Source organism: Dysidea avara, chromosome 5 (assembly GCF_963678975.1).
Source record: "Dysidea avara chromosome 5, odDysAvar1.4, whole genome shotgun sequence".
In the NCBI taxonomy this organism is placed as follows: Eukaryota; Metazoa; Porifera; class Demospongiae; order Dictyoceratida; family Dysideidae; genus Dysidea; species Dysidea avara.
Window position 1 is genome coordinate 3,654,539 of NC_089276.1, and position 13,510 is coordinate 3,668,048.

The 13,510-nt window shown below is 36.6% G+C and overlaps 1 protein-coding gene across 1 annotated transcript in view; it reads left to right on the top strand.

The window, feature by feature from the left end:
* LOC136255724 (uncharacterized) overlaps positions 1–13,510 on the top strand; it is a 164,386-nt gene that overhangs the window by 52,835 nt on the left and 98,041 nt on the right. The gene's annotated exons all lie outside the window — the stretch shown is intronic.

Below are 13,510 nucleotides of genomic sequence, written 5' to 3' on the forward strand. Positions count from 1 at the left end.
TGGTTAATGGTAGTGAGGACCTGTCAGAGTGTGATCGTTATGTGGTACCACGGCTAAATGTGTAATAAAGGTGTACCTTATAATAATTACATTTGTGTGTTAATCAAATCGTACAGTCCCTTGTTCTGTATGATTCAAAAATCACTAGTGAAATTTGTTCTCACAACTACTGTCTAAACCATCTACATAGTTCAGAACTTGGTGAACTATCAACGTGAACTCTTTCAGAGATTATAAGTCAAGGAATTATATCACAAAAACCAAGATGCTCTAATGGTGCAGTCAATTGTGCACTACCACCTATATGGATTTTCATGCATACCTCAGTAAACTGTAGTGGAATAAACCCTTTTTGGTAAAATGATAATCAGATTGAAGATCAAGTGGGAACTTAGATCAAACATGTACATGTATCAAACAGTACGGTAGTACTGTTTAAGTAGGGATCCTACCGAAAATGATGCGAGCTGACTAAAATGTCACCTTTAAATATCATCCTTGAGACATCTTACGCCATGAAAACCTTACGGAACAATATTAGTCCATCTAGCATGAAATACAGCATTAAAAACAAGAAAACACTTACTGGTGACCGGATATAGAATTTTTTTTTAAATCTCCAAAACTTGAAATCTTGTCTCACTCACTGACCACAGTCGCAAGCCTAGAGCCCAAACGAAGCAGTGCACGGTCACCATTTTACATCACAACAACAAACTCACTGATGGGATGTACCTTTTGGGGTTCTGATGAGTGTACGCCCTGTGTGCCTTGTCTTTCCTTTTATCTTCAATCAGGTTGGTTGTCTTCTTCAAGCATCGAAACCAAACCGAGGCATTAATTTTCCGTTTCAACACTTTTCTGTAGATACCACAAAATTATTTCAGAAAGTGCTTATGCTGCTGAAAGAGCGGGGCGCTTATAATTTCAAGTGTTGCACATGAAATGTTAAGGCTGCTGAGTTATCACTTCAACTTTTGCCAACACCTGGACTGCAATTGACGAAGAGATTTGTTACTTTATAGACGGACTGATACTCGACGGCTTGTTCTTGTGAACACACTGACTCAGCCACTCAGTGCTGGACAGCCGAGACTAAGCTCCAGACAACTGAAAGGGCCTGTTTGTTCAAACAACTTCCGGCCCGGGCGAATAGAACGCGGACCATCGTACTGAGACAGGTCATAGATCTGAGTGCCACTGCTACCCCAAGGTAAGCTATGCACACTACTACGGGCTTATGTGCTTCCAATTTTGGCACAGTACATACTTTGATAAGCTGTACAGGAACTTAATAGCTAGCTACGTAGTTTTTATGTCGCTTTGTGATTGTTATGTGTGTGTTTCTTATTTGCTACAGCTAGCTGTTATCTATATAGTACAGCAAACAAACAAACAAAAAAAAATTGAACAAACTAGTATTTTAAAAATTGTTAATTTAAAGTATATTTTAATGTATGATACCATCTAAAGGGAAAAGTGTGCTTTTATATTCCATACTGTGCTATATTTTCCATCAAAGTCTGCTTTGTTTTCTTTTGTATGGTAGTAAAGCACATTATGTGACACAACCATAAACACGACCCACAGATGACCACAATTACGTCCACTAGCAAAGCTGTCAACAACATTACCATAGCAATTGACAGCAAATTAATGGCTACATATACAAATGCTCTTAATTCCACTACAATAATTATACCGTTCAGTCTTAAATTGTTCACTAAACTGTCCATCATTGTAAGTCCAGTAACTTCTAGGTTAGATTTAGTGGCCCTAACACCTTCAACTTTGTCGCACTGATGGCCACACTCGTGAATAATACTATACTAATTGTTCATTACTCTTGTACACTGTAACCATAGCCTTCCTCGGTCATTCTCTTCGTCCTCCTCTCCCACTACTAACTGAATTCTGGTCTGACAGATCACAAATTATGTGATAACTCATGTTATTGGCTACAAATTAACCTTCTGCTAATCACGAGTAAGCGCTAGTTTTCTCACTGCCATTGTGGTGTTCCAGATCATGATAAACAGTGTTAAACGGTTATTGATTACAACTCTAGATTCATACATTAAACCAGTTAAGTACCGCTTACGCTCATGCACTACAAAAATATGGCACGAGGGTGTGGTGAAGAGACAAATATAGCACAGTGCTTTAACTTTTATAGAGAATTGTCAACTTGAGGTACAAACATGACACACAAAACTTACGGAGTAGTCTTATCATCAGTAAAGTAGACATTGTGCCTGCATTATGAGCAAGAGGATGGTCCGTCTTCTCAATGATTAAAAATTTTTGACTGTGGTACTTAATAAGCATATTTCTGTGATATTCCTAGGACTCATTCGTTTATGTGAACTAATTTAGTAAGAACGTTCACTGCCTCCAACTGCAAGCAACCATCATCAAAATCTCCCAAGTACGTATGTCTACAAATTGAATCCAGTGGTTTTATTCTTACTGGTTGGGTTGACTGGTCAACCAGCGCAATACAGACTATTAGCCTAGATTGGCTTGGTTGTACTGGCCAGAATGAGTAGATTAATCACTCAAAGCAGGCTATTAGCCTGCAAATAGGCCTGTCAGTTCTATAACTACCTGATATTAAACTGTGGGTCTATTAAAGTGTTCTATAACTGCCCAACATAGAACAGTTGCATTCTGTATGACTTTTATAGAACCATTTTTTGCTGTGATCTTCCCATGCAAGTCTTATCATACAGTATGGTAGTACTGTATATTAGGGATCATGCAGTTTTGGGCTTTCTTGCCCAAAAATATCACCCTAAAACTAACCTCAAATTTCCTTCATAACAGCTTGGCAGTATTGGTTAGGTATAGCCAAGCCCCAAAATGCCTTCAGAGTCACCCCCAAACCCTTCCAACAAGTTTCTACAGGTTTTTAAAATTATCTATTTAACAGAATTTTATTCTGACTAACTAACTAACTGATGCCTTCAGCCAAACATAACTCGACAATGGGTAAGGCTACGGGCTTGATTTTTTCACTGTTCGACGTTACTTCATCCTGAGAGGTGCCTTTTCGCCAACCACAGTATGTACAATGCACGTATCATGGACTTACTTTTGTCCTCCTTTGTGTTCTAGTTCTTTATACTGACAATGCAAGGTGTTGATTTGCAATAGCATGATATGGCTTCCCTCTGGCTGTGTCATGCTTTTCACCTGCATTTTCCGTAGCGACTGGATTCATTGCAAAGAAGTTTCTTGTACTGTTCTTCGTTTGTAACACTGTGTAATGAGCGGAGCATAGCTACAAACGAAGTGTAATGGCCACCTCACTTTTCAGCGCATAATTGATTATTGTGGCACGTGTTTAGTCGCAAAATTATTTTATGGATTGCCTTGTACCATTTAAGCTGGATTAGGGATCAAAGAACAAAAAAGCAGGGAAACAAGGGAACAGCTGAAAGTTGTGAAACAAGGGAAGTTGCCTATACCTACAGATATACTAGTGGACATGTAATCCCTAATTCAGTCATGGTTATAGACTGAAGAGTAGGGATTAGATGTCCACTAGTATATCTGCAGGAATAGGCAACTTCCCTTGTTTCACAACTTTCAGCTGTTCCCTTGTTTCCCTGCCTTTTTCTTCTTTGATCCCTAATCCAGCTTAAAATTCCTAATTTTTCCTTCTACTTGTATATACACGTATATATCTTTAAAGCAGCAAAAAAGTGCTTCCAATTAGTTGCTACAAAAAATTTTAAAAGGCTATTTTCTACTGATTGACTAAATGCCTACCTGATGCCTTCAGGCAAGCATAACTCAATAAAGACAAATGAGTGGGAATTTTAGGGAGCTTCAGAAAATTACAACTTCGGTATCTTCGGATTCTTTCCGCTAATAGTTTTTCAATGACTGTAGTTGCATATTTAATCCCAGTTTTAATATAGAAATTAGTATTTTTTTTAAAATTTAAATTTAAAAATGAAGTGGGAATCTATGCAACAAAAAAATAGTGAAATAAGAGATAAATGATGGTATTACAGCATAGCTCAGTGGGAAAGTCCCTACTTTGGCATTGAGCAAAATAATTGTTAACCTTTAAAGCTGCATAGGCCGATATATCAGCTGTTTTTTTAAAACATGTAAAACGCATGGGTAGTGCTAAAAGCTGGAATAGAATGGAACAGAACAGAACCAATTGGAGCACGCGCCAAGTAGAAAAATCATTTTAAACAGATTTTGCACCGTTTCCAACTGACACACAGTGACTAGAATTGTGCTAGAGTTCATTTCCTTCTACTTATAGAGGTTATCCGTTTATGTCATTTTTAGTTAGTAACAGTTACTAGCTACCATGTTTTTTGAGGCATAAATCAATGGGACCCATGCGAGAAATTGAAACTTTTTGCGACTTTGCACAATTGAAGAGTGACTTGGGGGAATTGCTACACCGAGTGAGTTACTTATATTAATAGCCAATTGAAGAGCAGGAATAGTGGAGACTGGGTAAATTCAGGGGTACAAGCCAGTGAGCAGCTGGAGTTTAATGGCCCTGTTATTTTTCCAGCTGCAAAGCGATATTACTAAGCAATGAATGACATAACAAATGCACTACAGCTTTCTTATTTTCACTAGTGTTTTTCGGCTTGTAACTCACTCTTGCCTCACATTCACAAAGATAACCTGTGATGATATGAAAAATATTTAGTGTGACGTCAAACAGATAACCTCTATAGACATTCTAGTCTTGTGCCCAGACCCCACCCACTGCATTGAGTAGGGTCTGGTGACATATGTGTAAGTTTTGGGCCCTGCACCATTTTAAAAACTTAGCCTATCAAATCAATCCATGTAGAACTATTAGAAGCGGTTTGTATGTGACTATGGAGCTGGAGGATAAACTCACATTTATACCTCATTTTGAAGTGTGCTTACCTGATAGCGTGATATCTGAGTGTATCAATTCAGCCGTGTAGTTTCTGGGATATAATAACGCATCGATAGAGCAATTTGAAGCAGTGTATAATTTTGTTCAGGGAAGAGATATCTTCATATCGCTGCCAACAGGAAGTGGGAAAAGCGTGTGTTATGCATTATTACCACTAGTATTTGACTACATCAGAAAGTACAAAGAGTGTGCTACTGCTGGTCATGCTCAGTCCCACACCACTGTTGTGTGTATAACACCATTGACATCTTTAATACTTGATCAAGTCCAATCGTTCACGAAGAAGGGTTTACAAGTGATGTATATCAAAGGCAAGGACCTGGGTGACGGAGTAGCATTGGGAAAGTACCAGTTGTTGTACATGAGTCCAGAATCCCTGCTGGTTCATAGGGAACTGTTTACCTGCAGTATTTTCTGTGACAGTTTATCAGGCATCGTTGTTGGTCAAGCTCATTTGATCTCTAAATGGTAAGATGCACATCCCTACCAATTATTTTAGGCCACTCCAAATGAGACTGTGGTTTACTAGTTTCCTGTAAATGTCCTGATTTGTTTGGTACAGGTGGAAGACTTACTATTATTGAACTGTATGACTGGCCTGTGTTTTCGAGTATCTTAAATTCTCAGAATTCAAGTAGCCTTTTTGTGAGCTAACAACCTCCAGTGTTGCAGTATGATATGGTACAGTTCAATAATGTCATATTTTGCAGCCATGGTAGTTAGTGATTCTTTTCAAATCGCCTACTTATTTATGGCTTGCTTTTGAACAGTACTTTGATACTTTCTGTTTACACAGAGATGCCATTGGAAAATATCAATAATACGGTGCACAGCTCAAAATTACTAAGACAGGTGTACGTGTTGTGGTGTTTATAGGGTTCAAAATTACATTTGAAATTTATATAGTCGGGTGTTTTGTACATGGTATTTGTAGACAGTAATTACAATTACAACATTAGTTAACAGCTAGTGATTATCGGCGAAAATGAGGGGTGATTGGGAAACTATGGTCTCAATGGAAGTGGCCTTGTTCCACCATTTTAAGATGACCCAGCTAATCACTCAAAAATTTGCTTCTGTAATTTACTATGGGATACCGTAGATTTCATTTCCGTAAAACACATTTATTCCATTGGTAGTGTAAATAAACTCTCCCATTGTTGATTGTTTTTGTATGATTTATACCTGTGCAATATCTGTACAGTTGTATATTTATAGCTAACAGTAATTTGAATTAAACTATGTCATGTCATGTATAGTTGACCTCTATAATATATGTGTATGACTACATGTGTCCTGTTTCAGTGGAAAAGATTTTCGCCAAGAGTTCGCTAACATAGGCCAAATGTGATCAATGATACTAGTGAAAGTCAACATGATGGCCCGAACTGCTACTGCAAACCACTTGACCCGTGTAACAATTATTGAATCCCTGGAAATGTACAGCTGTCATGAAATTATCCACCTGCCTAATAATCCCAATTTGCATTATTCAGTATTAGAAAAACCAGCTTCATACATGGAAATGCTGCAGCCATTGATTGATGGGCTATTGAAAAATGGGATAGAAAGTGATAGGTGTATTGTATTTTGTCGGAGCTATGAAGAAATGATAACTTCATTTCAGAATATGGTGCTTGGTCTATATGATCGTAATTGTTTGTTTGCATTCAACAAAAGGGGGCTAGAGGGCATATTTGTGACAAATTTGATGGTTGTACGGCAGAAAATACGTACAAAGGCTAAAATTGTAGCAGATTTCACCAAACCAGATGGGTTCATTCGCATCATATTTGCAACTGTGGCATTTGGAATGGGGCTTGATTATCCTAATATTAGGAGAATCATTCATTGGGGCTCCCCACAGATACTGAACTTTATGTGCAAGAAACAGGCCATGCTGGCCGTGACAAACAGAAAGCACATGCAGTTCTCTATTACCAAAAGAAGTATTTGTCCAGCAATACACAAGATATTATGAAATATTATTGTAGAAATGTTGAAAAGTGTAGATGTCAGGTCTTGATGAGTGAAGTTAAAAAGGATCCCAACTTTGAAAAATGTGATCCTCACACATGTTGTGATATATGTACCAGGTTTTGTGTAGCTGCCCTAGCTGTGTTAGCAGACCTGTTGGTGTGGTTTCCTATGGCGGTGGGGAAAAGTCAGCTATTTGCACTGCTAGTAGTTGTACCCTGACAGAAGACCATCAGAAGCAGTTACATCAATCATTAATTTCCCTCAGACAACAATGGTGTCAGTCATCCTCAAACAGCTCATACTTGCTGGTGGGAGAGGAAGTTTGCACTGGGTTGAACTATGGAGCTATTATGTACATAATCAATAACTTTCATGATATGGACACTGAACAGAAGTTGCTAGACCTTGGAATAAGATCATATAAATATTGTACTGAAATATTACAAACTCTACAACTTTTCAAGTAACATTAATGTATTGTATTCACCCTGCTCATGCCTGTATTACAACATTCAGTATATACAATTATTCGGTTTTGTCTTCTTTCTTGTGAAAGTATCAAGTCCATGTGGTCTGCAATAGATTGTTGGTTTCGCTTTATTGTATTTATTAAGTCATGTGTATCAAGATGTTTGGAGATGTGGGCTTTTAAGGATTTAAACGACTCGTGAAAGCACCCTGGTATATAGTCAAACACCCTTGATCCAGTAGCTAATTCTTTTAAAATCATTTCTACATCTTTGCTATTGCAATGTTTGGTATGAGACAGAAAATCAGGACTAATTTCAGTTATGTCATCAAAATACTTGGTACTGTCTATTAAGCTGTGAAGAGACTTACTCACTTGCACCATGTTTTTTTTTCTGATGCATTTGGACCTAGTCCTCTAATGTAGTCCTTGAGTGTTCTGTTTAAATGTTCCATGAACAAGTCAGTTGGGAGGTTATTCCCTAATCCACCACATGTATTGACTACACGGCACCAAATTAACTCCTCGCGTAGACATGGAGAAACACAAGCATTAACTGCAGCTTGCAGGTGAATGGCTTCAAGTGTGTACTCTGTACGTTTACCATGAAAGGAATACAACATCATTTTCCAGCATCGTATAATCCTTTCACCGTCACCTTCATTTTCATGCTGTACATGCATATTCAAATGCACCATCAGGTGCAGTCTGTCTTGATGATATGGATGGTTGGTTATAAGCTATTGATGTCGGTAAAACACGTCTCTTTTTTATGGAGGGTTGCCCATCATAAATATAATTATGTTCCACTATAATTCTGTTTGAATGCAATTCATATGGTGATGCATATGAATGCTCACTTTGAATCTGTGCTTGGTGTGGGTTGGATTCAGCAGAGAGCTGCAGAGGGTGATGTTGTGATACTTGATCTATTTCATGAGTGACTACATAATGGTCCACTATATCATTAACTATCCTTTTTAATGTTTTCCATTTATCTTTATTAAGAATGTTACCAGGAACTTTATTCTTCATTGGAGTGCCATAGGTGATTGTAATCCAAAATAATTCATGGCAGCTGCAGTGATTTGACATTCAACAACTAATTCAAAAAAATTGACTAGCATTGAACCTTCCAGTGGTATCTGAAGCGACATTTCTTCTGTTAATTAAATTCCTCGGTTGCAATAGACACCCTTTCTCCAAGTTGAAACCGTGTTTATATAATCTGTTAAATATCACCTGCATTCATAATTTATCATTACAAATTATAATGTACTGCACCTGCAAAAATATATACTCTGCATGCCAATCACATACAGCTGGTTGTAGGTCTTCTAGTGTTTCTGTAGCTGAAGGAGCAGTCGCATGTGGCTTGACACTATTTCAAGCCCGCTCAACTGTTAGCTGATCTCTCATAAATAGAAGTGTAGAAAGTTTTACCGTGATATCACAATAAAAAAACTTTTTATTCCAATGTTAAACTTTCAAACCTGTTGTTCCTTTAGACAGGACGTACTTATGCAGTATATTTAGTATATCCAGCATTTCTTCACGGTTGTTTTCCAACAGTAATCCTAATGATGCCTATTGAGGATTAATATCAATATCATCTACCATGCAAAGTTGCAACTTACAGTAACAGAATTTTAGCCATTTGAGTTGAATACTTATGCATTATATGTTTAGTAACGCAATCTTTGAATGATTCAAAAGCCTTTAAATTTTCACATAGTACTCGAGCTATCAAAACTGTGTAATTATCCCACAACTTTTGGCAATCATACAGTGAAGGAAGAAAATCACCAGGATTAAGACTTTGCAACAGTCTACTTGTTGGGACATCGTCAGTGAGGTTACCAAATGAGACACGGTTCAAGGTTATACATATGAATGAAAATAATGTAGTGATTGAGTTTGATGATCCATTGTCATAAATCTAGGCTGTATACTCTTGTCCAAGTTATCTCCAGTAATGGTATATCGATTTGCTTTTGCTTTAGGGTTGTCAATAAAAGCCATGCAATTGATACAATAGTGATCAGTAGAATTATCATCTGAACTGTCTAAGGAATCTGACTCATTACTGTCACCGTTTTCAAGGTCTTCACTAGCAGTTGTTATTGATAATTTTTCCACTTTAAAACCATTTTATCATGTCCACTGCCTATCTTATTGACTAATCAAACCACTGTTCTATATGAAACGCACACACCAACTTTGTTTAGTCGTGTGTACACCTATTATGAGTATCACAATGTACTAGTATAGATATAAATTACCTTTTTAGCAGCATGGCCTGTGTATAATATACTTCCAACAAACAATTGTACCACATTAAGGAATTGTGATCTAGAAAATAAGAGCAATGAAGCTGCTACGCATAATCTTATTTTAGATTTGATGGAAGAAGGATTGTATTTACTAGTCTTAACAGAATTAGAATCTAATGCACCTACTCTGTTAGTCATGTTGAAAGCTGCCCTATCCCAATTGAATTGTGTATAGTTGGACTTTGTAGTAGCCAAAATTAAACTATTTATAATATTACAGTACATAAGTATTGTGAATATGTTTACCAAGAATGATTATTATTATTATTATTAGTAAGTTGTACATGTCAATCAGTATACATACATGGTTAGAATATTGATGAAATGTAAATCAGTTATTTACATAGCTACTGGCTATAGCAGTTAAACTAGATTTTGAACTAGACGTAGCAGGGTGTGCAGCAACTAAATCACTAGGTTTTTGGTTAAGTAATGTAGTGTGGTTGTACAATAGTTAGTTAAGTTACTTTAGTGTGGCTAGTTGTAACTTTTTATTGTTATATTCGCTAACTTGTTATTTGTTTTCGACGATTTTACAAAATTAATTATTAACTTGGTGCACACCCCGTTCCATTTCGTTCCAGCTTTTAGTACTACACAAAACACAAATATTGTAAGTAACGCATGCTTAAAGAATGGCTTCTAAACAGCCAGCACAGACAAGCTTGTCTATTGATATTAACTGAAAACCTTATATCAATGGAAAGTTTATTTGTTGGGCTATATAGACAAGTATCAATAATTGTTGTAACAACAATCGCTCACTTGCTATGACACCACGAAGAACTGTGACTGTATTTCCTGTTACTTCACATGCATCACGTCAGTAGCCATTTATAAAAATGTTTGACTCGTGTGAGCTTCATATGGTGTGATTTGGCATTGAATGGAGAATCAAATGGTCCTTACCAGGACTCCATAGGACACACTGTGAAGAAGTTATCCAGACACACTGTAACAAACTGTTTTATATTTGTTAATTAGCCATGTGATAAATTGATTTGATGCTGCTTAACACTTCCATATAAGGTTGAAATGAGATGACAAAATATACCTTGCTAACAAAATAGTGTCACACTGACAAAACAAGTAATTTGTACACAAACACATCAAAAGAGTGAACTAAATCAAAGGGATTTCCTGCTGCCAAGGTCTTCTTGATGTCTATTCTCTATGGCCTTGCAGAATCAAAGTCTGTTTCTCTGGAAAGCAAACCAAGCTATTATGATGCATATAACATACCCTGATGCATGCTGCACACTGGATAAAGAAATGCATTTATATAGATCCATATATCCATATAATAAGTCCTGGTGATATCTGGGTATGTGCCATGCTAGATTTTAACTGAGTTTTCTTATCTAGTCATCATGTTATATCCTCTTCTTAGTATGAACCCTAACATGGCTGGTATATTACTGTATTATAGATCAGGTTACATCATGGAGTTAATAGCATTTGTATGTAGAGCTCTATCAATGGTTGTCAAGTGGTTGCCAATGGCTTGGAAACTTGTACACTTATTTGAGAAATTCAATTAGAATTGAAATCACATACACATGTTTGCTTTACGAGTTCAGTTCTGCAGAGTCTACTGGTTACAGAATTCTATGACTTAGCCTCATAGTTCAGGCATGCGAGACAAAAAGCAACTTAATTTTATGACTCTGATGTGTTACATTGATGGGGGCACAATGACTGTTTCGATTATTGACTGGTAGGTATCTTCTGAATTTCTCTGTGCAAAGTTTACTTCTGTTTCTGTGGTCTCCTGCACAAGTAAGTGATAAATCTTGTATTTACGAATATTTATTGAAATACTAAGCTATGTACAAGTTGAGCTGAATCCTGAAAAACAGCTAAAAATTAAAAGTGGATTGTTTTTCTCAACAGAGTTAAAATTTCAGCCAACCGAATGATTAGTGGTAACAGCAAAGGTGTCAACAACAGATACGTACGGTTTGGCTCCATTACAAATTCGGGAAAGGACTGTAATGGACACTGTACTTATATGGCTTCCCCATAGGAAATGTATTGTGAAAATTTTGATTGACTATAAATATTTTGTCAAACATTTGAACAAAAACATTTTGAAATATTTTTAGCGGGTCAAGCAGTACTACAAATGAGCCAAATTTCAAGATCGTGTGTAATTGCATCCATGAGTTATTGAATGTTTTTGAGCATTCAGCTCAAAGCGCACATACTATATAATTGAACCACTTATATGTTTGGAATCTCATACACAACTTTTGGTGTTTTTGGGTCATTGACAATCACTCAGCACTTGCATGCTTATTCTAATGTAAGCCACTGCTCTTATCCAAAGGTGTTCCTTATGACAATAATTTCTATGTCTTAATGTAGATAATCTACAGGGGTGGCTGTTAATTAATTAGTGCTGTATGCTTTCTCCAATGCTTTATACTATATGGCTGGGCTGTGGGTTTGTTGTTTGAGTACTTTTGACTATTGATATAAACTTCATTCATTTGGACATTAGTGTTAATTTGTGATATCACATTTGGTTCAACTTGTATTGTCCAAACACATCTGATCACTCTTTGATGTTATTACAGTAATGGAAAGGTTTGATCGGTAACATACAGACAGCAACAGGTGCCAAATTTAACCAGAATTTGTTGAGCCCTTGCACTAATTATGAACAAACTGGAATTGGTTTTCTTATTTGTTGAGCAAAGTCTGACACAGTAGCTACGTATCAGTTTCATAAGTATCCAAAATCTACTACAGTTGCTTGCAAAGTGCAAATGAACTTTAATTCACACACGTACATGATCACACGAAGGCTACTTGAATGTTTAAATGTGCTGAACGACTACCTCAGTACGCCCCTGGCAATGTCTAACAATCTAAGATGATGAGTAATTTGGTTGTATTATTCACAGGAGTCCTGGAGCTTGGTTGTAAATCAGCTCATGTGTGCAAATATCATGTATCTGAATTGTTCAATTACATTCACAAGCAACCTGGAATTGACTGTATATAAAAAAAATTAGTGTCACTAATACGAAAACATGTGACAATAAATTTCCTAAAATTTGACAACATTTATGAAACTTTCACTAGAGTTTCTTTTAGCTAAGTTGCCATTCAAAACTGTAAAACAAAGAAAGACTTGCTAATAGTAGCCGCCTGCTTGAGGTCAGAAATATTTCGCCCAAAGATGCCACCAATGTATACTAGTTAAAGCACTGCCACAATTGACTGGTTTAAAGTGCTCTTTGTTTGGAGCGCGTTCATTTTGTAGACTCGAACTGTGTCAGTTTTCAGCTATCAGACAATTGTCTATGTAGTACACGTTTGGTCATAAAACAAATAAATAGCATCATTTTGGCTACTTCTGGCAATTTATAATGTTAAGCACATGATCAACAGTGCTGTATTCTCCTTTCAGTACTATATGGAAATAATAGCACTCTTATTGTTTGATCTTCGCCCACGCAAGTCCTTTAAGCATGTGAGAATTACTGGTAATTTAACCCTTAAACCTGCAAAAAACTTAGATTGCATGATCTCTTACCATTACAAAATGTGTATAATTTTTGCTCTACAAATGCATAAATTTAGATGGACTCAGAAATTTTAATTGGCCTTAAATGGAACCTTATACTGTGGACACTTGCCAATAGGGAGACCCACGCAATTCCATAATTCATATACTGTACAATTTAATGAGTAAGAATTTAGGCAGACCTTTGATAATCAGGACACTTAGATTTTAGTATGTAGATCTTCTGTATGACATACATACAAAGACATAGTTAGGTTTAATCATAC